Source organism: Peromyscus leucopus, chromosome 5, assembly GCF_004664715.2.
Source record: "Peromyscus leucopus breed LL Stock chromosome 5, UCI_PerLeu_2.1, whole genome shotgun sequence".
Lineage (NCBI taxonomy): Eukaryota > Metazoa > Chordata > Mammalia > Rodentia > Cricetidae > Peromyscus > Peromyscus leucopus.
In genome coordinates, this window is record NC_051067.1 from 118,177,093 (window position 1) to 118,202,121 (window position 25,029).

The 25,029-nt window shown below is 44.4% G+C and overlaps 1 long non-coding RNA gene across 1 annotated transcript; it reads left to right on the plus strand.

Moving 5' to 3' along the window:
* Positions 1 to 11: 11 nt before the first annotated feature.
* On the plus strand, positions 12 to 7,392 carry LOC119088086. The gene is made up of 2 exons (XR_005091673.1): positions 12 to 1,167; positions 7,015 to 7,392. It is a non-coding gene; the product is annotated as an uncharacterized LOC119088086 (long non-coding RNA).
* The last annotated feature ends 17,637 nt before the right edge of the window (positions 7,393 to 25,029 follow it).

Here is a 25,029-nt window from a genome sequence, read left to right on the forward strand (position 1 = left end):
CCCCTGCTCACGCCAATGTGCTCTCTCTCTCTTTCTCTTGCTCTCTCTCTCTCCCGCTCGCCCTGGGCCCCCTCCTCGCCTGCTCGCCTCCCTGAGCTCGGATCCCGGGCGCTTCAGGCTCGGGAAGGTCCTCCGCAGCTGGCAGTGGCGGTGGCGATGACGGCGGCGGAGAGGATGCCGGAGGAGACCGGCCCGGTGCGCGGCGTCCCCGGCTCGCCGCTCCGCTGCGCGTTTTGCATAAGGAGGGCTCGCCTAAGCCGGCCGGACTGCAGGCGGGGCGCGCGCAGCTGCTGCTCCGGGGCTGGGTGGCGCGGCGGGTGGCTGTCCCGGAGGCGCGGGCCTCGGCACCGGGGTAGTTAACACTTCACGGTTTTCTCCTCTTCTGCCTGACTCTTATGATTACTATTATTATTTCTCTTTTCTCTCTCCGGATCCCTCTCGTGCGCGCGCTCTGTCTCTCTCACCCTCTCTCTCCGTGCAAAGTGCAAGACCGAGGTGCAGGCCGGCTGGAGGCAAGGGAGGGGGGAGTTTAGTTCTTTCTTGCCTTTTTTTTTTGGTTTTGGCTTTTTTTTTTTTTTAAAGAAAAAAAAAAAAGCAAGATTGCAAAGTCCTGGGCCAAGGCGAGGCCGAGAGCGAAAGGGTGGGGGGAGAGGCCGAGCGGACTAGCAGCCCGAGCTACAGCTCCAAGATGAAAAAAGATTTTAAAGCCTCTGATCCAGCGAGAAGAGTTTAAAGCAATTGCTGAGTTTTATAGCACCCGTGACGTCAGACTCAAATGGGAAATTGACTGGCACTCTCCTCCAATGGGAGGCAGCGAGAGCGGCCGCTATTAGCATAATAGTATAGAAACAAGGAAACTTTTCGGAGCTGTCAATCACAGCCCAATCAGCTGACTGTCAGCTGGGACAGGCTGGCTTAACCCTTGCGGCGCCGCTGCTCCGGTGCAGCCAGGGAGCAACATCCCCCACCCCCGTCCCGCGCGAAGTTTAGTGCACCAGGGGACAGACAGAGTTTGGTAAAAGGGCGGCTGGAATCCGGGAGGACCCGGGAGGACGGTTTGCTTTTCTTCGGAGCTCGGGAGAGGCCTGCCCTGCTGAGCTGCAACTCTGGCGCTGCAGAGAGCCTCCTGAACACGCCTGTCCCTTGCCGGTCCCGCACCCTGACAAGGTGCATTCACTCGTCTTGTAGTTTTCGCTCTTTGATCTTCCTTCAGCATCCTCCGTGGCTGTTGAGGAGTGGGGGTGAGGGTACCTTCTTTCCCTCAATCTGATGCTCTGGGGCCCAACTTTACTCAACTCTTTGTCCCTCTCCAAGTGAGGTGATCAGATGGGGGCGCCAAGGGTGCGGGGACCCAGAATGAGCTCTGTGCGCGGTGCGCCTGCCTGCCCTGGTTGTTTGGGTTTTGCGCGGAGAAGAAAGCCTCAATGATTCTTTTGCAAAACGAGGGGGCCGAAAGTGTTTGGGGACGTTCTATATAGTGACTAGCTGCCCGCTGGCATCTTAGACCCTTGGAGAGAGTGATAGGGCGGCTTTGCCAGCAAGTTGATTCCCGGACGCTCAGAGCCGGCTCAGCAGGGCTCAGCCCTTAGGCTCCTGACTCTGGCTGGGAGTTTGGCTTCTGAGAATCATATTCATACTCATTCTCTCTTCTTTCCTCGCCCCTTTTTTCCCTCTCTTCCCCCCCAAGTCTCTCCTCTCTCCCCTTTACTATTCACCATCCTTTCCATTTGTAAAACCCGAACTATGCTTGTGACCCCCCCCCCATACCATCCTCACCATTATGAAATGCAAACCCTGTTTATCTGGGTCCGGGGCGCCCTTTGCCCTCCCATCTCGTTTAATTATTTGGTATTTGGGACTTGGTGGTGAAGTGAGGGGAAACAATATCCCAGAGCCCTCCCTCTCGCCCCTCCAAGGGTTAAATTTTAAACAGCTTTCTTCTCTGGACAAGTCCGGAAACCCAGAGTGGGGGTGGGGTAGGGTTGTCCCCCCCTCCTGTTACAAATGCTGATAACCGGTTCAGTTTTCTAGACTGATTCTTCCAAACCTATGTAAAAAATATGGGGAGGGGTGGCAGAGAAAGAAAAAAGAAAAGAAACTAACAACTCTTTTCTAAGATTTTAAAGCGATAGGCAAGTCGGAAAGCAGAGATTGACTGGGGGAAAGCAAGGTTGTCTGAAGAAGGGCTCACCTGCTTGGAAATTGGGACTATTGATTCCTTCGTATAAGGAAATGCATTTGATATTAATCGTATTTATTTTAACTCTATGGGGGGTGTCTGTAAGGGTGTACTAAAAAAAAAAAAAAAAAAATCTGAAAAGCCTGCAAAAGAATCCAGAGTAAAAACTATTGTTGGATTGAGTTGGTTTTTACCTCAACAGCGCCACCTTTCGTCAAAGGTTAGTTGAAAATTGATCTGTCTGGTTTTGAGAAAAGTGCGAAGACGCTGATTTCCCAGTGTAGGAAGAGGCAAGAAGGGCAAAAAGCTAGTTGGACCACAGTGGCAGAACCCAACCTTGCAGGAAAGGGCCCTTCAGAAACTGCGAGGAGGTGTTGAAATATTTTTTTTTCTCTCTAATGACCCTCTTCGTTGCTTCGAAAGAGGTCCACAGACACAGTCCTCGAAGGATGTTATTTCGGCTGAGAGGCCTGTGCGTGTTGATGCCATGTAACAGGGCTCAGGCCCTTTCAAAGTGCCAGAAAGAAGGCTTTTCAACCAACTTTGACAATAGCTATAGAATGAAAGTTCCTTGTAACTCAATGATAAATGAGGCATCGCTCGGAAGGAAAACCATTGCAGTGGTTTGCAATCATTTATTTGAAAAGTAATTCCCAGAAAATCCTGACTTCTGACACTTAAGTCATATATTAAGCCAGTTTTGGGAACATTGCACCTAAGTGTGGTCTCAAACCCTCCCACAGCATTTTTTTTTTTTTAATGTTTATAAAGAGGCTTTGGGGGTTACTCATGGCTTGGAACAGCAGATTAGACTTCTGTTAATTTCTCATCAGCAAACTCTGGCACCCCTGCTGGTAGACACCCCTGGAGATGTGTAGAGACACCCACATTCTAAAGGGCTTCCTCTGTTGGTATTTTCTAGACAAGCTGTTCATTTTGCACTGTTTTGTAGAGTGATTGTTCATAAAGATGGCTTTGGTTTATAGGAGTGCTTTGTTGAGGTGTCATGAACTGTGTTTACTTCCAGTTTGGGGGGGGAAAGTGAAGACTATGTCAGTATTTATGTGACCTAAGAAACTTCTCTCTTTGCTTTCCTCCTTTCAAACAATATTTTACCTGGTAATGAAGTTAAGGGATCATAGATAGTGTACATTCGAAGGAAAAGCTAGTGTTTAAAATCACATAAACGTGCTGGTTAGCTATGGTTTTTTACGTCTTTCTAAAAATCACTAACCATAGATGCCTGATGTTTATGTGTCTATGTAAAATAGGAATATGTCTTCAGAAATAATTCATGTTTATATTAATTTTTAGAATTTTCGGCATTGTTTTTGTTAAAAGCTGTGAAGTATAATCCTTGCCCCCCCCAAAAAGGTATGCTTTGAGGCAGGAACATGGAGACTGCTATATATATAAATAAACATCATTTTATGAACAAAAATCGCTGATGATGGAGACCATGCCCTATAGCTCCATGACCACATACCCAATTGTCACAATTATACACCATTTCTAGACATTCAGGGACCACATTTGGCCAGCTAACTGTATTATTATCTACACGTTTTCTTACAGTTTACTTTTCATTTTTGCTATTGTCAGCCATCACGTTTTTTCCCCCCTCTTTTTGTAGAGCCTTTTACATTTCCCCACTTTCATTTGAAAAAAAGAGAGAGAGAGGAGAGGACAGAGTATTTTTTTAAAGACATGTAGTCGGAGTGCTTTCGGGCTTTAGCTCTTAGGTCCCTTTTGGCCCCTTGGCATTGTTTTTTGATTCATAGGAGGTGTCTAAACATTTACAGTTTGCTGTGAGTGGCGTTTCTCTGATAACAATTGCAAGCTCTCATTTTAATTTAGTCCCATTCAGGTTTCTGATTCCCCACAATTATAGCAGGCCACAGTGCTTGCGACTTCTTTGCTAAAGCTGTTTGTTTCTCTTCTAGCCAAGTCAATCTAATCCAAATACAACATGAACCCCCTTCCCTCCCGTATATACTTCAGTAATCTCAGCCAACTGTATACAGTGATTTAGAAACCACACGTTTGTCCTTATTGACCAATTCAAACCGGTAGCATTAAAGTTTCTGCAAGCAATGAATATTTATAAAATGGTGTGGATGGGAAGGAGGGCATCAGGCTGGTCATGCAAGAAGACTTGGGAACATCAGAAAGCACAACCATAATTCTGAGTCAATCTACCTATAGCTTCATGCAAACAGGGATGGAGGGGTAGGAGGCCCTTCATATCTAAATTGAAATATTGGAGGCTAAAAGGAATATATTTTTCCTGATTGCAAGTTACTACCACTGATATATATCATGTTTACATCAGACCTACAGAATCTAAAGTGAACAGGGTGTAGCTAGCAGCTTCAGATGGCTTTGTTTATGTGCGAGCTGGTTTTATGGTGCTGAACTAACCAGTGTCCACTAAATCTCAGTAGGAAACAGAATCCATTGATCTGAAAAAGAGTTCTGGGGAGGACTGGAGTGATAAGGCATACTCGGTTCCTAGGTCTAGTGTTAGATAAATCCTTTTAGCCGTCTTCACTTAGCAGGGTAAGTAAATCACAGAGTGCTGTTAGCAGATTCATGGAAGAAAATTAATAGAATCAGACGAGATAATCTGATAAGGATAAAATTGCTGAGGAAACAGTCTTGGCTGGCATCGGAGGGCGAGAAACAACAGTCTGATTACGAAGAGTTGTTATGAATAGGTGAGTTATGGGCTAAATAATCATCAGAGCAATTCAGTCTTTATTAATTTTTCTCTCTTTAAGCAATTCACAGTTGTAAGTTAGAGCCATTCTCTTTGAAGACACATCTTTTATAATTTTTATTAGAGGTAATTTATTATTTGCGTTACCTGTATTTACTTCATAATTGAACATTTTGCATTCAAATTTATGTAATGCATTATGCCTGAGAATATATTTCTGCCTGATTAGCATAAATAGTCACTTCATGAATTACTAACAAAGTTTATCTTAAAATATAGGTTTCTTTTTATTAAGCGGAACACAAACATATGTACAATAAATTCAAATCTTTTTTTTTTTTTTCTCGTGCAGTTAGAGAAAGCCGAGGGTAGACAAACGAGACTCACAGGCTTCCTTCCAAGGGTAACACTTGGAAGGGGGACTGTGGGGAGCAGAGGGGGAGGACGGCAGAAGGCTCTCGGCTCTTCAAACAATGCTAAGGTTATTTATTGGAGGATGCTCACCGGAAGCGTGGGTTCTCATCAAACAGCAAATATATTCATGTCTTCTGCCTGGGACGGCGAGGACTGTGAAAGCAAATTAGTAGTAATGACAGAGTTTGGGGACTTAGCTTATTTTATTCCTCTTTTATTTGTTTTCGGCTCCTCACCCTTCTTCCTTAGACTATCAGCACATGGCCTTTCATGGTTTACACGAACTGTGGAAAACTCTGCTGTTCTCTGGGTGGATATACCAGGTTTGGCTTATCTCTCTTCCTTTTCTGCACTCAGCAGACCCCAGGCATGGCCTGGCAGATGGAGGCTTTAATTTAATAAATTGCTTTGGGGACACATGACTACCGGAATGAAAGGGTTTCTCTGGGTTTCAGACAGTAGGCAGAGATGTAAAATGCTGGAGCGCGTCTCCCTGATCTTGACATTCCAAATTAACAGATTTCCACACTTGACTCTCTTTTGCCCTTTCTTTTTTCAAGGCAGAGCCATTTCCTTAGATTTCCCCCCCTTTTCCCTTCAATTAGAGACTGCTTTTTCTCCATCCTTGTATTTTCGTCCCTTTTGATCCCGTTCTCACTTACAAGGGGAAGGGAGGAATTTGGCTCCAAAGCATTCAGTCCTTCAAAGATTTTTATTGTCTTCAACTTAAACTGGATTTTAAAAAAAGCAGGGGATGGGGTGGAGAGAGACTATAGGGTGCATACACTGATAAGAAGAATCCTTAGGCAGGTCATGCCTTTCTTGGTTGGTTATTCAGGACACCTTTGTGATGGGGTCAGCCATGTGAAGCACTGTTCATCTCGTCATGGGGCACTCTACACCCCTTGTTTCAGAGGCATTTAGAAGACATTCAACCTAGGGAAGAAAGGCAGTTAGAGCCTAGAACAACTGGGCTTCTATGCACTAAACTTGTTTCTGATTGTCTTTGGCTGGGGCCTGAGGTAAGGGGTCCTTTATAGTTCTGGTTTGTATGGCTGTTCCTGGGTGCATCATGGGGGCCCTGGAGCTTTCTCTTATGCTGCTCTGTGAATGTCACCTAGTAATAGCCCTACAGCACCTGCCTTGGAAGAGGGTGCTGCATCCCCACTCAAATAATAGCTAAAGTTAGATTGATAGATTTGATCACATGTTGTCACTTTTCTAGCTCTTGTGTGCATTCTTTGTTGACAGTGTTTAAGTAGAAATAAGACATTGAACAAAAGAACTGCTAGGCTTCATTTCCACCCCAGGCCATAGACCTTGTCTTTGGGTGTCAGGTTCTGTCATAGTTAGGGTATAGGAGTCTGGGTTTTACAGAACGGAATCACAACATGGACATAGGTCCTTCCTGGTGTTCTCTTCAGAATGCATCCATGCCAATCTCAAAGCAGACCCTGAGTGCTTCTCTGCTTGAAAGCAGAATTTACCTAATGAAATCCCATTTGAGGTGAATGTGTTCTGAGATACCCAGTTTAACACTTTTCCAGTGGGTAGGGCAGATGTGGCACCAGAGGCTGCCGTGGCCCACAGAAACATGCATGTGAGCTTCTTTTCGAACCAGAAGAGAGGAATATTAATTTAGCTTGGGTTATAACTGCTACCGCAGTGGTGTAAACATAAAGTATATTATTTTTTGTTATAGAGAGGGATTCGATGGAAGCTGGGAGTCCACATGCAATTCCAATGTCTTTGGTTGCCTCCAATGATGGATGATGAGGGTCTCACCTCCTGTCAAGTTTGCCTTCTATCCTGCCCATCCATTTTTTTCAAGAGTTTCTGAGGTCATCAAAATGCTGATTGTTGGACCAGGAAGATGGCTTAGTGGGTAAAAAGACTTGGCTATGCAAGCTTGATGAATTAAGTTCAATCCCCAGAACTCACTGTGAAAAAAAAGAACTGGCTCCTGAAGATTGTCTTCTGGCCTCCATGGGTAAGTTGGGCATGTGCATGCCCCTACACGCCACAACACACACACACACACACACACACACACACACACACACACACACACACCCTAATATTAAATAAAAAATTTTAAAATGCTTTGTGTTTTTCTCTTTTAGAATAGGGTCAACTTCCTCCCTACATATTAGTCTTCAGGCTGCTAGCATTTGTACCTATATTCTGCTTTTAGGAGCCACGTCCCCTGGTTGCTGATTCCCAAGTAGGACCACATGATCACTGCTGCACTGTGAGTACTCAAGCTCCAGAGCTAAGTCCAATTGCCCAGACAACCTTCCCATCACATAGCAAGTGTGACACTCAGCCTCCCTGGTCACAGCATGCCTGCTCTTACTGTACACCAGCATTTCTCAAGCATCTCCGTCAGACACACAGCTCCAGGGATTGGTGTCACATAAGTATTATGATGGACCTAGGCCCAGGGCCACTTCTTGCTCTTTGTTGCAGAGTATTATTTTAAGGTGTGTTACTTTTGTTTATGTTGCATTTGTTTAACTCTGTGAAGCTGTGTTACTGTGCCTGTCTAAAACACCTGACTGGTCTAATAAAGGACTGAACGGTAAATAGCAAGGCAGGAGAGAGAGATAGGTGGGGCTGGCAGGCAGAGAGAATATATAGAAAGAGAAATCTGGGAGGAAGAGGAGAAAAAAAGAGATGGAAGAGTGAAGAAGAAAGGAGCCAGAGGAGGAGGAGACCATCAGGGCCCAGCCACGCAGCTACACAGCAAGCCAAGGAGTAAGAGTAAGATAAACAGAAGTAAGAGAATGGGAAGAGCCCAGAGGAAAAAGGTAGACAGGATAATTTAAGTTAAGAAAAGCTGGCAAGAAACTAAGCCAAGCTAAGGCCGAGCATTCATAAATAATAATAAGCCTCAGTGTGTGAATTTATTTGGGAGCTGGGTGGTAGGCTCTCTAAAAAGAGTAAAAACAAACAACAACATTTTGGCATTTCAACTTGGGCTGTATTTCCATAGGGCCCAAGAAAGCTTTGAAGAAAAAAAAAAAAAGATACGGCTCCTTTAAAAGTTTTGGCCAACAGTTTGTGCCAGTCAGCGAGCTCTTGAGCAGCCAGCCCATGAAGCAGGAACAAAAAACTAAGTAAAAACACCTGCCACAGCACAAGTGTCAGCATTCTAGAGCTCTAGGAAGGCTGAATGCAGTTCCTGGTCAGACAACCTCTGACCAACCTCGAGTTCCACACTTGGCTTTCATGACCCGAGAAGCAGGCAGACGCAGCCCCGAGCTGAGTGCTGGGAGAATCCAGGTGTGCCTTAGCAGTCTAAAGTTTGCTCATGTCATCAATGAAGACTAGAGATACTCAGTAAAAGAGATCCATGGAAAAACCTCTAAAAAGGTGTGTTTAACGATGTGTGTAGGCTTAAGAAAGGAAGAAAAAGGGTATAGTCATAAAAAAATGAATAGTTTATAAAATAAAGTCTTCAAGGAGGGAGTAAAAGAAAAAAGCCAGGTAAGATGGGAAATACACAGGTAACCTGGATCCTGTATGTTATTGGTTGATTTTGAATTTTTTTGATTGTTGAAAAGCAAAGGACACCTGCAAAGTGACCTGGAATTGAAAGAGGGACTGTTGAAATAAATTAGCCTATATACTTTAAGAATTCCTTAACTTTTAAAAAGTCAAAAAATCTATTTGTCAAGGCTGGGCGATGGTAGCACATGCCTTTAATCCCAGCACTCAGGAGGCAGAGCCAGGTGGATCTCTGTGAGCTCAAGGCCAGCCTGGTCTACAGAGCAAGATCCAGGACAGGCACCAAAACTACACAGAGAAACCCTGTCTCAACAAACACACACACACACACACACACACACACACACACACACACACACACACATATATATATATTTGTCAAAAATTCTTTGGAGTTTTGTTCCCACAGGAGATGAGGCTGTGGATTCCATCAGGGTTAGTATAGATCAGGTTTGATTAAGTGAGACCTCCTGAAACTTGACAGGTATTATCAGCAAAGGTGACTTCTGGTCTTTCCAAGACTTGGTCATGATCTCAAAATTTTCTCTTGGGGACCCTAAAGATACTTTGTCCACAGACATCAGGAAGTGGTATGAAGAAAAGTACACCCACATTCCCAAGAGTTAGGGGGTATGGGTGTTTTTCAGTTATTTGATGGGTTATGGATATTTGTTACAATTTAGGGGAATATAGAATACTGATGTAAATTTAAAGTTATTTTTGTTACGCTGTATATATGTTTCTAATCTTGTTTAAAGGATTTTTGTATATTGAAAAAATTTAAAGTTATTTTTGTTACAACATATTGTATGTATGTTTCTGTTTTTGTTCAAGATATTGTGCCTATGCAGTTCATTTAGAAATGTAGGATGAAGTTGTAGTTTTTGAAAGCTATTCTTATTAACTACATAGGATAATCAGGAAACATAGATTAGTTGTTAGCCATTTATAACCAATTTGTAGATATGTTAGATATGCTTTCCAGATCACATAGAGATACATTTTAGATAGATAGTCTTCAGACCTTTCAAAGACCTATAGAATATGGCATTTAGAATGTTTTGTTAACTTAGTTTTTTATGACAATGAGACCCATCTACTCCTGGCAGCACCAATTTACTTCAGATATGATGGGCATTGAAGAAACTCCTCATGGAGTTTGCTCTCATTGTGGCAAGGTTAGCCACCAGACAAAGAAGCTACTTTTTTTCTGGACTGCTTGACGATGTGTTGTGCAAAATGCACACGCAGAACCCACAGGAAAGTGACTGCTGAACTTTGCCAAAATAAGGCAGGATGGTCCTTCAGAGTTCCTGCTTCGTAGAAGAAACTGTCAGATATTCTGCAGGACATAGAGAAAAGTGACTGCTGAAGTTTGTCAAAACAAGGCAGAACAGTCAAAAATTCCTACTTCATAGAAAAGTCTGCCAGATACTCTAGGCCTATAGGCTGAAGATGGATGCTACAATGTTGCAGAGGAACTTTGGGTGACTGTCCAGACAGCCAAATGTCTCTGTTGTGAGATAATATTATATCCTTCTGGGTCACTGTTGGAGTTGAACACTAGATAGTTATAGCATAATTTCTCTTAGTTATGATAGACAGTAAGTTAGGTGTAAAACTTTGGATTCACTAAGATAGGATAGATAATGCTTTGTTTTCTATGAATATGCTAACTACAAATGGAAATAATATTATGAATGTAATCCTTACTTGGTAATTGTTATTGTATATAGTCTTACTATATTTAAGTTAAAACCCTTTCATTTTTTTATTTAGACAAAAAGGGGGAAATGTTGTAGAATATTATTTTAAGGTATGTTACTTTTGTTTATGTTGCATTTGTTTAACTCTGTGAAGCTGTGTTACTGTGCCTGTCTAAAACACCTGACTGGTCTAATAAAGAACTGAACAGCCAATAGCAAGGCAGGAGAGAGAGATAGGTGGGGCTGGCAGGCAGAGAGAATATATAGAAAAAGAAATCTGGGAGGAAGAGGAGAAAAAAGAGATGGAGTAGTGAAGAAGAAAGAAGTAGCCAAAGAAGGAGGAGAACATCAGGGGCCAGCCACCCAGCTACACAACAAGCCAAGGAGTAAGAAATAAAGAAAGATATACAGGAATAGAAAAGGAAGAGCCCAGAGGCAAAAGGCAGATGGGATAATTTAAAGTTAAGAAAAACTGGCAAGAAACTAAGCCAAGCTAAGGCTGGTCAATCATAATTAAGAATAAGGCTCTGTGTGTGATTTATTTGGGATCTGGGTGGCAGGCCTCCCCCAAAGAGTAAAAAACAACAACAATACGTCTTCTATATGTCCCTTCATGTGCTCATAGCTTTGGCCCTACACAAAGAAATGAACAGCAGTCCCCCGAAGACTCCCGCTTCTTCACCCCAACCCTCTCCTTGCTTTCCTGAGTCTCTTTGGATAAGAATATGTTCTTGATTAGTTTTAATTGGCTTACCACCTTTGAGTCAGCTGCAAATGAAATTCATGTTTGTTTGTTTGTTTTTATTAATAACTTAACCTGTCTGAACCAGATCAGTATACCCCAAGTGTTGGAGACTGTACCTAGGAAATGTCTAGTGTAGGCTGGGGCCAATGGAGAGCTGCACAAATGGTTGGCTCTCTGAGGTTCTTCTCACTCTGCTGAAGTGCTAACAATAAAGGGCCAAAGTCCTGGGCTTCCCAGGAGAAACTGTCCCTCCCTAATCCCTCAGTAACTGCAAAAGTGATCCATTGGGTCATTCAAATTCCTTAGTGGACATTTTAAACTGACACAGCTTGTTTGATAATTTGTGTGTGTGTGTGTGTGTGTGTGTGTGTGTGTGTGTGTGTGTGTTTGTGTGTGTACATTTGCATCTGTCCAGATGCCTATGTGTGAGTGTGCAAATGTGCATATGGAGACTATAAGACAACCTTCACTTTTATTCCTCAGGTGTCATAAGATTACTTTCTTTGCTGTTGGAGACAAGTTTTATTTTTTAATTTATAAATTAAAAAAATGGGAGTATTTTTTATATGAATACTGCATTTATATTATTTTTTCCCCTCCTCTCCCACTTCCAACTCTTCCCATACCTCCTCTTCTTAAGTACATGGCCTCTTATTCTTTAATAATTGCTGTTTTACACACACACACACACACACACACACACACACACACACACACACACGAATACCACCTGCTGAGATAATTTACTATTGTTCATATGTATATGTATTTAGGACTCCCTGCATGGGACTGGATAACTGAGCAGGGGCTCATTCCCTGGAGCAGACTGATTCTCCCTCTCTCAGACCCATTAATTGTTTATAGGGTTTATTATTGGTTGGGAACTTGCCAAGTGGGCTAGACTGACAGGCCAGTGAGCCCCAGAAATCCATCTGTCTCCCAGCAAGCATGTGCTATTTTGCATGGACTCTTTTAAAATGTGGGTTTGGGGGAAAATCAAACTCAGGTCCTCATGCCTGCATGGCAGGTACTTTACTAAGTGAGCTACCATCCTTGCCCTATTGTGGTCACTTCAGTCAGTTGCTCCATCTGGGTGTCAGACATGTATCTTGTTGATGGATTCTAAAACGATTTTTGTTTTGGGTGGTGCAGGTAAAGCTTTCTGTGAGAGCGTAGATCACTAGGTAACTTCCACATTTCACACCAGCCTCGGTTTTCATAGTCAAAATCCATAGCAGTTGTCCTAGATTGGGACTCCCAAATCTAATAACAAATAGCTAAAACCTGGAAGAGCTCTGTGTAGGTAACACAGCTTACTGGAGATCCATTCTTCCCTCTCTGATTTTGCTTTTGCTTAGATCACCAACTTTGCTGCCTTTTCTTGATGCCAATTTCGAGGGCAGGAGGCTCCAAGGTATTTTCTGGAATGGAAGAGCTCTGAGTGCCATGTGTCTGCCTTTGAATGCAGCTTGTTTCTCTGTTGATCTCTTAAAGGAACCTAAATGTGCAGTTTTTGCAAAACCCTCCCCTCTGAGGCTCATACCTACACTCTTTTTTCAGAGAGAGCAGCAAACAGCCCCTAAGTTATTTATGATCTATGTCTGGTTTGTGCCCAGGAGAGTTTGGTACAAGCTGGTCAGCAGACCTGACCCTGGATCCTTGGGGCCAAGGAGAATGGAGGAAACTCTTCAGAGAAGTACCCATGCCTTTGATCCCGAGGAGCTGTGAAACAGGGGCAAGGTACAATTGGTGACTCTGATCATGAGACAGTACTCTGGCAGGCTAGGATACAGAAAGGGTGGAGTAGGGGCTGGGAACACTGTCTTCAAGGCCAGTGCTCATCGTGCATGCCTTCCCCCAGCAAGGCTTCTGGCTGACTTCCTCCAGCTCCTCTTTCAGGCTGCAAAAGTACTAGACTGGCTACGAATCATGCTGGGTGACACCATGGGCTTGTCTCCACTCTAGCCCTCCAAAGTTCATTGTGGGACAGGTAACCAAAGTGGCCACCCATAGACAGGATGAACCACCTTGGAACGTTCATAGGTAACAATGACCAAGTCAAACAGATTGTCCTTGAGATCACCAGCTCGGTGGGGTCTGAAGGGCAGGGCCAAACCTCATGTATCTCCAAGCTCAGAAGCAGCTGGTTTAAACAAACATTATTCTGAACATTGGGTTGTACCATGGCAACCAACAACCTCATGGATTTGTAAGCGTCACCAGCCGGCTACTTCATAGACCTAGTGTGAATCCTGCTTTTCCTGAGGCTAAGGATTCTACCTAAAAATCCTGATAATCCTAGGGCAAGTGTCCTACCTGAACCTCAGTCTTTTCCTCAACCAGAGGTAGACAGGGGCTTTATGAGTATGACATACACAGAAACCAAGTACTTGGCATTGTGCCTGCTGTGTGGGGTATGAGCAGGAGCACGCACATTCTTTCAGTGTGTGCCAGGGACTGCATATGTTCTGTCTACAGCAGTTCCCAGTGTGGGCCTCAGAGAGTACACTAGAACTTGGAAAAAGGCTCTCTGTCTCTGTCTCTGTATCTGTCTCTGTCTCTCTCTCTCTCTCTGTCTCTCTGTCTCTGTCTGTCTCTCTGTCTCTGTCTCTCTGTCTCTGTCTCTGTCTCTCTCTCTCTCCTCTCCTCTCCTCTCCTCCCCCTCCTCTCTTCTCCTCCTCTTCCCCTCCTCTCCCTCTCCTGAACTGAGGATCTCACTCACCTGGAATTTCATGCACTCTGCCTTTCCTGCCTGCTGTCCTAATTACTAGCTCATGTCCCATCCTTCCTTGGCTCTTAGGGTTCTATAAGAAGAAGCCTTACCAAGTCCTCTTGAATAGTGCTTCCCAACAGGTACGCAGGGAAGACCTTGGCCTTGTGTTCTCATGGTGTCTTGTTAGCTTCTTATCCCAGTGATCCCCTGGAAACTTAACTAACAGAACAACTCTTGCCTCTTCTCTTCATAATCCCACCATAAGTGCTTAGTATATAGTAAGTATTCAAGACATGCTTATCAAGTGAGCGACTACATGACCACTCTGATCTTGCATTAAAAAAAATTCTAACCAGAATGTTGCAGGAGAGACAACTTCGATAAGTACAGGGTGGCCAGCCACTCTGCTACAAGACAGTTTTGGCATTCACCGTTCATCACTCTGACTGGCCCATGCCTCAGTCAGCAGAATACTTACTGGTTCTTTGCATAGACTACATCTTTCCAAGGTGGAATGGGCTGGAAAGTATGGTGGAGATGCACAGGTCCAGGAGCCAAGACAGAATGCCATCCAACTTGCTGGGATGCATGGTTAGGTGCAAGGAGGGATGTGCTGAAGCATCTGGGTGTATGTTGCTGTGAGAGCCCTGCTCCAGCTTTGCGTCATAGCTGCTTCCCTGGGGCTTCGAAGCACAGACACTATTTTGTAATCCTTCTTTAGTAATACCAGGCCTGTCCCCATTTCAACACGCCCAGATCCTGCCCATTCCTTCAGGCATGGCTTATGGGCAGTGTTGCACCCAAAGCTCTTAGCATTTGACATGCATTTGATAAAGATGAACACTGTACCACCAGCTTAGCTCCCAAAGGTCCCTAGGGTGCTAGCTCTGATACTCTCAGGAGCCACACAGTATAGCTCTAGGAGGCATCACAGAATCACAGTCAGGTAGGACTGGGAGTTTTGGTGTGTGATCATGGAGGTGTTGTCTATGTGCCTTTCCAGTCTCAGGGTCTCTCTACGTGTAAAGCAATGCCATGCAGCCATCAGACTGCGTGGGCTCAAGCAAAAGACTCAAAGGATCCAAAGCTCTAGAGACAGAGCTGCACTTGGGCTTGGCTGGGGACAAGCATCATGTGCTATCATTGGAGTGACTTCTATCCATCTATATGAACTCCAGAACAGGACTTCATGTGATCAAGATCAAGCCCTAAGTCCTCCAAGGGTGTGTTTAGAGAGTGAGTAGAGACCTCAGTGAGGGTCATCAAAGCCATGGTTTGGGTGCCAACAGCCTGGCTGATTTGTTGGGTCATATGCACATCTCTGAGCCCGACCTCATGGCAAAGTGATGACATGTCAGATTGGCTCAGACTTGGACTCAGAAAGTGGGAGGGACCGCGACCTGGGGAACAATCTGAGCTTTTCTCAGGGAGCCAGAGGAACTGTATCCTAAGTGACCTGATGGAGCCAGCCACCAAATTAAAACATTACTAACAGTCAGCAGGTACCTGATACTCACCAGGCCTTGACCTCGTTTTGAACTCATTGGGCAGTCATAGTAGCCCTATAAGATTTATGTTAATACTGCTCCTTTCTAACCATCTGACCAAGGACAAAGCTAAGGGACTCCCTGGTTTCCCTATAGGTACCCCCCTCAGAGGGTTTTTCCTTACATCATGTGATGAGTGAATAGTAGCTGTTATGAGTCTAGACATGGCTGCAAAGTTCACACTCTTAAAATCCTTTATAATCTATCGTGAGGAGACAGTCAAGAAAGCAGATAGAAAATCTGGAGTAGAACATGACCTGACATGACAGTTTGCAGTGTAGACTCATGTAAATCGTGTAATAGTTTATGAGATGGTACAGTAAGAGGTCACGACCATACCACAGCAGTCAGTGGTGAGAGGTCCATCTCGGGATGAGGCTCAGAGAGGTGCCCAGGGAGTCTTTGGCCTGCTGGCCACATGACTTGTTTTATGTGCACAGCATGAGTCCTTTGATCTGAGACCCTTGTTCCTGCCACCACAACACAGGATTGTAACATCCCTGTGTTACAAGAAAAGTAAAGGCCTCAAGGAGTGCGAAGGAAGGAAGAGCCCAAACCCTGGCATTTCTTTCGCTGATGGTGCCAGGCTGGCCCCATGCCACTGCCCCTGTCTTCCTGGATGCTGTTGGTGGGAAAGGTCTGGAAAAATCTACTTTATAGGCAGGAAGGAAAGGAGTGGAGGACACACAACAGGTTTTAGTTCCTCTCCCTCTTTGTAAAAATGTTCTTCATCTTTTTGGGAATTTGCAGAACTGTCCCCAAGTTGGTACCAGTGCCACACAATCATGTTTTGCTCTGACTGTTGGGTTTGACTGAGCACTGAGGTGCAAAGAGGGCAGGGAGTTCAGTCAGTGACGTGTTAGCCACGCAAGTGTGAGGACCTTAGTTCGATCCCCAGAACCCATGCAGAAAGCTGGGTCTGCTTCTTTGCTTGTGGAATCCCAGCACTGGAAAGGCAGAGATGGGTGGGTCTCTGCAGCTTGATGGGCAGCTAGGCTAGCCTGCTTAGTGAACTCTAGGTTAGTGAGAAACTCTGTCTCAAACAAGATGAATGATGCCTGAGAAGCAGTACCCAGGCTTGACCTCTGGCCTCCATAAGAAGGTACACACAGTGTGCATACATACTCACTGATATATCAGCCTGAACGTGGACACACACACACACACACACACACACACACACACACTCACACACGCACACATGCACACACACACACACCACACCACACACATGCTTTGTTTTTTACTTATTGATAGAGCTGGTGATCTCTTCTACTATCTCAAGGCACAAATATCAAGGTAATAAATAACCCTACATTTCTTCACTTCCCTCCTGGCTCGCATCTTGGAGTTGTGAGGCCCTTAACCAAAGCATCAGCATCCTTATAGAATTGCTTCTGAGATCAGGTTCCCATCGGATCAGAACTGCTGACATCTCCCTCCCTCTACTATCCTGGTATGTAATCCTTGTGTGATTTCAGGTACCTGTAAGTGACTCAGAGTGGAGTCACTAGTGCAACACCCACCAACTTTATTGGAATTTACCGTCAGAGAGGTCTGTTCCCCCAAACGGAGCTGCAAGGAGCTGTAGTGCCGGTCCTTCCTGGCTATTGCACAAGTCCATGCATTTTGTTTGCTTTGGAGGACAAAGCACCAAAATGTGTGCTACCCAAGCATTAGACACTTAGTTGCCATTGGTTACCAAATGGGTGATCTCAGTCTTTGGGTACAGGGTAAAGTGCTATCTTTGGTTTCAGATACCCACTGGGGGTCTGGAATGTCTCTACCTGTAGATACTGATGTGAGGGCATCAGAGGATACTGTCATCTGCTTCTCATCTGTTATCAAGTTCTGTAGTGGTACCTGCAGATCCCAGGTGCTCCCTGGCAGGTGCATCTTAGCCCATCTTCCTCCTTGTCAGACTGATAGACTCACATTTACTTCTGGGAGAAGTCCCTCCTCGGGAGGTCTTCCTTGTGTGTTTATTGCCAAGCAGCTGACACACCTCCACTCTGTGCAGTAGATCCCCTGGCTTGGCATTTGTGACTGACCATACAGTATAACTGAAGATGTATCTCAATATTTAAAATGCTGGAGTGAAGGTTCCCATGTAGTTATAAACAATAGCCCAGGTAGATCTGGGGGATCCTTTACCAGCCTCTCTCAAGCCTCATATATTACGTTGCAATTGTACAATAGTACAAGCCAAGAATCTGGCATTGTTTCAACCCACCCATCTTAACATGAGTTTCATGTTCTCACCCCCCTCCCTCCCTCCCTCCCTCCCTCCCTCCCTCGCTCCCTCCCCCCCCCTCTCTGTAGGTATGTGTGCCTGTTTCTCTTCTTGTGATTTTGCCAAATTGTGTCTACCCCAGTCAAGACACAAAGCATTCCATCATCTTGGTTCTGGCTAATTCTCTCCACAGTTATCCCTTTACTCCTAATCTCTGCACTCTGTGAGTGACTGGAGCAGGATCTCAGGTTTGATGCCTGTGTCCTGGCTCCAGTTGAATCAGATCCCAAGCCCCAGGGGTCCTGCATGAATAGGAATAGGTTGGGTTGGAATTCTCTCAGAGGAAGGGATCTGGAAATCCAGAACTCTTTCTGGAAAGATTTCGCTGCAATGGGAAAAAAAAAGCATTCAGAGGACAAAGCACCAAAATGCAGATCGGAGTGCCTTTCCCATGACAGAAGATTGTGAAGACCCTGACTATGATTACCCAGAGGATAACAATGCCTTTGCACCATCTTGAAAAGCCACTTGTTCGGTGATCCAAACCTGCTTCAAGGAAGGCATAGATTCACTCCCGTGTGAAGTCAGAGAGGGTGTCCACCTCATCTGGGCCTGACTCCTTCTGCTTTATTTGTCTATGAGGATGGGCCTTGAGGTCAGGTGTTTATTGTGGACTCATCCCAGGCTTACTTGCCACCAGGCCTCTCTCATAGAAGTTAGCTCCCCTTGAAACTAGTAGTGATTCCACCCATAATGGAAGCATTCTACATACCAGGACTGAAATGTAGATGGAGGTGAGCAAGGAATTGGGAACACTCAATGTAAGGCTCAGGTTTCCTCTTCACTACACTATATCATGATGAGCCTTGAAAGACGTTCTCATGCACAGTTCCCTGGCTCCATTCTTGGGTTCCAATCTACTAATTTCAGAGACTTTCTAGAGTCACAGTGTCCCTCTTGTGCATTTTCATGAGCTTGCTCTATGCACAAAGCCACCCCAGGAGACTCTGGAGTACCAACACTCTGAAGATTAGACAGTAGTCAAGCGGGTCAGACAATGCTGAGTTCATCCCAAGTCTCAGACTTGCAAAGGAGTGACCTGTTGGTGTATTGTTGAGATCACAAGTCACATCTTCACTAACTGGCAGCTTGTTGTGTGTAAGGCTTTGTGATAGTCTCAAAGAAAAGGGTTAAAAATATTTTTATCGCTGTATCATTTCATCTGCTCATTTATCTACCCATCTATCCACCTTCTTGGTCTTTTGTCTTTCTGTTCATGTGTCTATTCATTTTGTACATCCATCTATCCACCCACCCACTGATCCATCCATCCATCCATTCATTTCTCCATCCTTCCATCCTCCTGTCCATTCATCTACCTATCCTGCAGGTTTTTTTTCTATCTTTCTGCTTCCTCATCTATCCATCTGTCCATCCACCTAGCCAATCATTACTATGTACAGAATGTAGCAACACTTTAAAAAGCTCCACAGGAATGTGAAAATGACATTAGGCTAAAAGTCGCTTTTGAACTTCTTTGAAATATCTTTCAGACACAGCTTTTTCCCTCTTAGGACTAAGAAAACTAACCCTTTAGAATACATGTGGAGTGTGTTCCTAGTGACACCCTCCAATAATATTCTTTTCTTCCTTTGTTAAATAATATATTATCTTGAAACTCTGAACAGAAAGTTAAACTATTGTGGATATGTTCCCCCATGCCCAAGGTCTGTTACATTTTGTGGTGGTGTTTTTCAAAAAGTGAGACTCTCATGTGATATGTATGTATGTACAGACAATTACATACATATACACATATATTTATGTGTATATGCACATATGTGTAACATTTTCCTAATGCCTACTCAGATTGTCCAAATATTGAATGTACTGTCATTACCCCATCTCACCTATAGAATAATACAGAATCTCCTGGGAACCCTTCTGAGTGTTCCCAAGGCTTCACTGTGATGCCCACATATCAGTGATGGAAGTCCAGCTCAGTGGCTCATTGTCCATGAGCTTCCTGTCTTTCCACGAGAACCAACCAATTTGAGTGGAATCTAGCATTTTCATAAAGGTGTAAAGATGTGTTCTGAACCCAGTCCATGGGGCAGCGTGCATGCTAAAACAATTGTCAAATGAGCTGGTGATGAAAACCCCCATCACTTTTCACTGTTCCAATCTCCTGAAACTACTAGGGATGAAATCATGCCTACTAGTCCCCTGACTCCTTCCAATGCTGTGCCCTGTTCTAACTGCAAATGCCTTTACTGCTGAGTTCTTGCCTGTAGAGGTTTAATACAACATTCTTATATTACAGGGCAGGATGCTAGGAAGAGGAAAGCAGGGATATGGAGACAGGGAAGAGCAAAGTCAGGGACTAACCCTGTGCTCAAACTGGTATCCTGTTGAGATAGAGAATAGAGACAGAGACACTGGGGTAAGCACCTGAGGCGCTGAGACAACTGGTTCTGTGTGATGCACTATGCTTCACAATTTATGGGGATGAGCCAGGAAAGGCTAGGGCCCAGAGCATGGATCCCTACATAAGTTATAGAGTCCAATAGACCCGACACACATTCAGCACTCAGGCTTCACACAGCTTGGGAGAGGCAGTGCTTCTGTCTTGTCTTAACTAATCCCCCAATAGTATAGATTTCTTCACAGATCTATGTAATGGATCCAATGATCAGGCAGGCCCAGACATGCTGCTGCATGCATATACTCCTAACACATGGGAGGCGAGGACAGGAGGATTAGGAGTTCAAGGCCAGCTTTGGCTATGCAGTGAGTTTGAGGTTAGACAGGGACTCAGAAAATCATCCCAGCTCAAAAAGAACAAAAAAATGACACCCAAGGGACTTTCAGAAAGCATCCTTCCAGCTCTCCAGGCTTTTCTTACTCATCAGAACAATGTCAGCATTTTGTTAAAGGGTCACAAAACTTACTCAACTAGAAATCTACTGTCTGCCCATCCATTCATATTTTTTCAAAACTGTTTTCATGACCAAGTGTGGCAATGCCTCTCGTAACTTCTGGTATAGGATAGCCATTAAAACCAGCAATGCTGGCGCTCTCCAATTCCAATATACCTGCAGGAGTATTATCTCTACAGTAGAAGCTGTTCATTTTAATGGAGTCACATATCCATCTGTAGTTTGTTAGTGGAGATACTGACTTGTAGCATGAATCTTAAAAGTTCTTATTAATAAAATCAAACCCGAGCCAGGTATCGGGGTGAACTGGAAGATCAGAGAACCAGAACAAGCCACAGCTACCTCACCTCTCCAGTTCCTCAGCTGGTCTTATTTCCCCAGACTGCAGGCCTCTGAGTCCTCATCCAGAATGGGTCTCAGCTGAACTGCTGCTAGAAGCCTGAAAGCTTAACCAGACAAATGCTTAACCAGGCCAAATGCTTCTAGTTTCTGGTCCTCATGCCTTATATACCTTTCTACCACCACTCCCTGGGATTAAAGGCTCACTTTCTGGGATTAAAGGCGTGTGTCACCATGCCTGGCCATTTCAAATGTGGCTTTGAACTCACAGAGATCCAGAGGGATTTCTACCTCTAGAGTGCTAGGATTAAAGGTGTGAGTGCCACCATTTTCTAGCCTTGGTATCTAGTGGCTGTTCTGTCTCTGACCCCAGATAAGTTTATTAGGGTGCACAATATTTTGGGGGAACACAATACTACCACACTGACTCCTGTTTAATTCCTTTGAAATGTCTTCTAGAAAAAAAAAATCTCTTGCCCAAGCCCTAGTCGAGGCCAAAGTCCAAGATCTCCTAACTTTGAACTTATATTCTCTCCTGCCATCTGCATGGCCTCATTCTAAGCCACTCTGAGACATGACTTACTGGTGTATGGCATGGGCTGCCTACATCTTGGGGAGGCTCCATGACAGGTGAGATCCATGCAGCGCCCAGCACCTGTGTGCTCCATGGACAGACACAGCTACTGCTGTTGTTTTTAATCCTGAGCTTTTAGGTGGGGATTAATAGAAACACGTGACTCAGCTTGTTTTGCTTCAGAGAACCGGAAGTTGAAGCCTGCTCCACAGAGGAAGTTTTGTGGTTTAGAAAGGGAGAGAAAATTATATACCCAAATGACCTTTTCCCCTAACTGTTGTGCAGCACACAAAACTCATTAGCCAGGCCCTAACTGAGTTGAAGTTGGAGTTTAAAGGGGAAAGATACTCAGTGAGGATATGACCCTCTACATTGCAGACAGGGTCCTCCACTTTACTTGCTCTCAGTGACTTTTGTATTAAATTTGTTCAGTTTTCACATGGGATGGCTTGGCAGCGAGCTCCTTCTGTGGTCTCTAGCCAGCAGCCAGGCAGTTGGATGTTGGTGTGGGATGATGAGGGGCACTATGGTTCTGAGTTCTTCTCTGGTTGCGCCCACTGTGCATTTTCCTGAACTGGAAGGCAAAAGTCACACAGTCACTACTGAGGACCATGGGCCATCTGCTAAGGTAGAGAACACGGAGGTCCTGTGGAAGGACTACACATGCTGAGTCTCTAAAGGGTGTGCAAGGGAGTATTGTGTGGCGAGGAACCTGGGCCTCAGATGGGCTTGTGGCGAGCATCCACCCACACCAAGGAGTCAAGATGACTACACTGTGTGAGGGCGGCAGTACAGGTTTCGCAAACAAAGCCAGCCTCCTCAGTGGCATGCTTGCTGGGAAACCAAGGTCGGTGACTACGTCTGCTTGGGAGCCCAGATCTGCCCCAAACCACTTGGGTTTTAGCGTGGTGGGATTTGAGGGCTAACCTCAACTCTGCAGAATCCCAGGAGATTAACCCCAGATCAGCTAACTCTTGTGAAGACTTGGTGTTATTGTTGAGACAGGGTCTCGATAATGTGGCCTCAGCCTGGAACTTATTCTATAGACCAGGCTGTCCTCTCACCACTCACCGGTATCACCTGCCTCTGCCTCCTAAGTGCTGGGATTCAAGGTGAGTGCCACCACTCCTGACTTGTGTAGACCTGATGATGTTGGAAGGAAATCCTAATCAATATCACTTACTTTACTCCCCCACACTCCCCTCCCATGCTTGGTTCATGTGGGCACTATAGCGTGGTGAATGCCGTGAGCAGCATACATTGCCGTTATGCAACCACCTTGCAATCTTTCTATATAATTCAAGAAAGGGAAAATAATTCAATGGGGATGGAAGAATGAAGTAGTGAGGCTGGTGAGGTGCTTGTTGCCAAAACAACCTGAGTTCAACTTTAGGCTCCACATGGCCGAAGGAGAGAACCAAATCCAAGATATGTCTTCTGACCTACACACACACACACACACACACACACACACACACACACACACACACACACATTTTTTTTAAAAATAGAGTAAAGTAAGTAACTGGTTACTGAAGATAGAACCTAATTAGTTCATCAAATCTGGACCATCCCCTCACCCTCATCTACAGATGTCCATTGAATGAGATAAAAAAAACTTCATTGTGTGAGTTTCATAGACCACATGCTTTCTTACTTGAAGCCAAGAACATTCTAATTCACCAGGCTCCTTCAAAGCCCCTCAGTCTTTCCTCATAAGCCACATTGCTCCTCTATCACTTTTCATAGTTCCTTTACAGAGTTAATTAACTATTATCTGTTTCTCCATAGATTTATGAGTTCTTTTAGGGCATGAATGGTGCCTTAACGTCACATTCTCAAAAGCGTACAGTAGCAAAGAGTGCACTGAATGAATGGATGAATGAATAAATGAATGAGTAGATGGATTGATGAATGAATGGATGGATGAAGAGATGGATAAATGGATGGGTAGATGAATGCATGAATTAGTGAGTGAATGACCAGATGGATTGATGGATGGATGAATGAATAGATGGAATAATGAGTGAATAAATGAGCAAATGGTTGAATGGATGAATGAATGAGGTCAGTAATTTGGAAAATTAAACACTGTGGAGAATATAAGGGAATATAGACCCTGGGTAGTTTGGTTTCAGGGAAACTTCCTCATCTCAAGATCAATTCCTGTTCCTGCTCTGAAGTCTCTTATAAAGACCAAAACATGTTCACTATCCCTCATTGTAATTTAAAACAGATTAAACTCTCTCCTCCCCCAAAAGATGACACAAGGAAAACTTGACATCTCCTTATGATGAATTACGTGTCCCTGGGTCTTTCTTCATTTTTTTTCCTATTTTCATTTTTCATCAGTACAAAAGAATGTTCTTTTCATTTTTGATTTTACCAGAAGTCATACTTGTGTGGATGAAGAGGTCAGATAAGTTTCTCAGTAAAGGAAACAGGGTACTTCTCTCTCTGTACATTGAAGACTGCCCGGGGAAGCTAGTTACCACAATATACACCACACCCTTTCCACAAGAAACTGAATTTTAAAGACTTTATGGACCTGAGCCTATTTGTTTTGTCAGTATCCTTGGGGTTAAAGGTAACAGTTTTCTGACTTGAGGGAACTGGGGATGTTAACAAAAAAGAAACAGGTTTAAATTTACCTTACTAAGCAGCACCATCTCCCAAGTTTTATTTCTCATTCAATTGCCAGCAAACTGTCATGGAGGAGAGAGACTCAAGAAGAGAATTGTCAAGGTGAATTTAAGTCAGATGTCATCTCTTTCCTCTGCTTTTCTTTAAAACATAGCTCTGAGGCTCGGAGATGGCTCAGTGGATACGAGTGTTTGCTGCCCAAGCAGGAGGACCTGAGTTCAAATGCCTAGCACTCACATGACAAACTGAGTATGCAAACACTTGGGACTGGTACAGGTTCCCTGGGGCTTGCTGAATGCCTGTGAGAGATCCCATCTTAAGAGGATAAGGTGAGGCGTGATACAACATGATACCTGATGTTTTCCGAACTTTGCGTAGGTATGTGAGGGAATGCACAGCCACACGCACACATTTATCACATGCACAGACCACACCAAAAGACATCTTTATTAACATGTATGTCAGATACCATAGGACACACTCATCTGAAGCATATAATTCTGTGGTTCATTAATACATCCACAAGATTGAGGATCGTGACCTCTGTGCCTATCTGGAGTATTCTCATCCTTCTCACTAAGATCTCTCTGTCTATTAGGGGTTACTTCTGTGGCAAGCACCAATCAACTCCTTTTTCTCTGCAGATGCACTGGTTTGGTTCATTTCTAGGAATGGAATCACACACCCCATATCCCTCTGTGACTGGCCTCTTTCTGCGGTGTGACTTCTTTGAGACTTACTCCTGTAGCAAGTGCGAGGCCTTTATTC